Raw genomic sequence first — 3,757 nt, forward strand, 5'->3', positions numbered from 1 at the left:
AGATAGATAGATAGATAGATAGATAGATAGATAGAAATATATAGTCACCTCAGTATTGGCAAAATCTGATCCATACAAGTTGTAGTGTGGCACATAGAGGCCTGTGGATTGTTCCTACAGTAAGGCTGTTTATTAATTGTACAAGGGAAGAACAGAGAGAAATGATGGGAAGAAAGAGGAAAAGAGTCTAAGAGATGTAATTGAATAGGTGAGTAATCCTCCTGGTTGAAAATGTCAAGTGTTCTTTTATGCTTCTCGGTGTGTGGGATTAACATTGCTCTCTGTCAACCTGACTGAACCGCAATTACAAGAACCTTTACACACACACACACACACACACACACACACACAGGCTTCACCAAAGAGCCATAAATTACACAAAAAATCAAACCCTGAACATGCAGAGCTTTAAAAAGCTCACTAAAGAGAGTAAAGCTTAATATGGATTTCTTTGAATTACTCAAATGCTGTCATTTTTTTAATTATTTGGATGACTATTTATCTTTTACAAGTACTAACTATCGATGGTATTATACATGTAATTAAATCAAATCAATATCACAAAAACAACTTATGGCAATAACATTAAAATCAAACAGAAAAATTACATTAAATACAATTAATTCAACTATAAAGCACTTATTTTTTATAAGTAAACTGAAAACATAGTGGCAAACAGCAGCATTGACATACTGTGCTGTAAGAAGAATACATAAAATGCCATACAGTCACTTCTTTGCTCTGAAATTATTAATTTAAAGGAACTGTCAAATGAACAAATTCACTTAAACGAACTGGACTCCTCAATGTTTCTTTCGAGAGGGAAAAAAAAGAGAGAAATTGCTTTGATCAAGAGTATTTGGCCGTAAAGTCGTGTGTGCAATGCAAAGTGAAGCTAGTGTTTAGTCACACTACACTGCAACTCATTAAAAACTAGCTTGTCATTGGAAAAGTTACACCTTTTTGAAAATAGCTGAGCTGCTGATGAAAAAATGTAGTAAAGTGAGTAGCGCTGCAGTTTTAGGTCCTCTCACCTCAATGTTTTATTTACTTAATTTAAATCCTAAAACCTAAACTGACCCGAAACTTTACATTTCTTGCTTGCAAGTCTTGCAAGCACTGATTTTTCTTTCTGATCTAATCTAGTTCACTTTGTCCACTGCAGGAATCAAGCTTTGTGTTCTTCACAAGGCCACTCTGAACACAAGATGCGATGAATGACCTGATGCTAAAATCGTTTTTTTTAATGAAAGCTATGTGGAGACAGCAGCAGCCTTCACTCTGAAAACAGATTCAGAAAACAGCTGTTTAATCCATCATCTTAATGGCCCGTCCTGCTCATCTTATGTAAACATTTCAAATGCAAGTGTTGACACCTGCCTCATATAACGCTGAATAGATCAGAGTTTCAAAATCTCTCTGGTCAGCTAAAAACCCCAGCTGAGGTCTGGTTCACTCAAGCATGCAGGTGACAAATGACGGTTGTGAAATTGGACATTTTATTACAAAGTTTGCATGCATCAAACCTGCGTCTGCTGAGCGCCTAACCATAGTTCAGCTTGATAGAGGTAAAGTCAAGATGTGTTGCACCACACTCTTAAAAATATGCTTCTAAAAAGAGGTTTTCACTGATGCCATATAGGGTTTCCTAAAGAACATTTCCATGAACAGTTCTTAAAAGAATCATTTATTTTCTTAGTGTTAAAAACATTTGAACAGTCTACGCTCTTAAAAATAATGGTTCTTTAGATTATTAAAATCTTCACACTAAGAAAAACATGGTTCTTCTAAGAACTGCTGAAAGGTTCTGTGGGGAACCAAAAATGGTTCTTCTACACTCTTAAAAATAAAGGTGCTTCACGATGCCATAGAAGTCAGATGAGAGCAGAATCCAATTTATAAATCAGTGGTGTATTTCATATTTTCCTATCACCTTTTTTGCCTTTTTTAATAAAGTATTTCATCCTTAGTTAATATTTCACACAAGTAGTTTGGGAAATAACCAATGCCTCCAGAATGAAATGCAATATCCTAAATTTAATTTAGTGTTTGTGTTCATGTGTTTGCACCCACTTTCGGGCTTGGTTGGTTATATTCATTTATTTTCATGCTAAAATGACATAGAGTTTGCTTTAAACTGACAGATGCAGCTCCTAAACCTAATTCCCTCAGAAAAAAAATTGAGAAACTTTATTTGGTTGGAAGAGTGTCAGGTATTAACAGAGACACAAGCTTAAAAGGTTTGACATTTGAGAAACGGTGGGGGTGAGCTGTCATCATCACACCCCTGCCGGCTAAACAAACCGCACCACAATAAATACTCAGTAAAAAAAACATACTAAAAACAGACTTCACAGCAGTAGCTGAAAACGAACACGTTGTGAGAAGAAACACAAATGCTTTTATTCTTACCCTGAAGCATGAACACTACAAAAACAAAACAAAGGTTGGGTAAAATTACATAAATGCTAATGCTGTGCGGATTTGTGTTTTAATCACTTCTCGTGAAAAGGTTATGACTAAATATGCAAGAAATAATACTTTTCTACCTCAGACCCAAAGTGACAGGACAGACACTGAGGGACTTTTTTTTCCACTAAAAATATGTAACTATTGGATTTTTGTCCTATAACAACTTTGAACTATTGAGATTACATTTATATTTAGACATTTAGAAGCACTTATATTCAAAGCAACTTAGCATTAATAATTTCAAGTACTTTATTTTAGAAGTTAGAACAAGTTTCTAGAATAAGAAAAAGAGAGAAGTATATAGAAAGTGTCTTTGTGCATAAGTAGGATAAAATGCAAAAGCATGCAATGTATCAGAAACTGCATAAAGAAAACTGAGTTTAAAAAAAACTAAAGTAATATTGACATTTTAATTACCTGTTAAAGTGAATTGTGATTAATGGTAATAGTGATGGCATGCAAAATATTCAGATGAAAATCAAATGTAAATGTAAAAATGAAATGAAAATTTTGTTTTTTATTTCATCATGAAAACATCTTTAGTTTTTTTAAATTTAGTGTTTAAGTTATTACTTAAGTCTTTTCATTTGTATTGTTAGTTATTACTGTGAGGATCCTTATCAGAATGACACTTGCATACACTAAAACACTTTAAATTTAAGATTTATGCATTTAAATTGGATATAAAATATTAATTTGGATTATATTGTTTTTACATAAATTAATACAGCTAATAATGTGATAAACGTAATGCAATTTTGTCAATCATACTTCGATTAAACGGATACAGGTATTTATGTAACATAATGAAAGCTGAATGTGTTTCAAACCCACAATAACCATGTTTATAAATTTATCATCAACAACTGTTTGAGATTTATTTAATTGAATATTGTTTGTTCCAATATTTTAACCATGTTCTTACTGAATAAATGAGATTTTCACAGATTTATGTTGATCCAAAGCAATTTGAATAGATGCATTCTAAAAACATAATTATTTAAATAAAATCAGAGAGATACAAATAGTTGCAAGCTACAAGTGCTTTGAGTGCAGACTCTTTTTTGACTGTACAATGAATATAATTTGCATATGCAGTTCAGATAATCATATAAATCAATTCAAAATAATTATAATACATTTTTTTTGCATATCTGACCCACCTTATTGTAATTACACAGCCCATGTGTACATGCATGAATAATCACCTTCATTCTGATTTCTCTGTTATTCTGCAGTTAGCTGAATTTACCAATTAGCCCAGATTGCTGTCCCTTCAGGCCTC

Source organism: Sinocyclocheilus grahami, unplaced genomic scaffold (genome assembly GCF_001515645.1).
Source record: "Sinocyclocheilus grahami isolate Dianchi unplaced genomic scaffold, SAMN03320097.WGS_v1.1 scaffold252.1, whole genome shotgun sequence".
Taxonomy (NCBI): domain Eukaryota; kingdom Metazoa; phylum Chordata; class Actinopteri; order Cypriniformes; family Cyprinidae; genus Sinocyclocheilus; species Sinocyclocheilus grahami.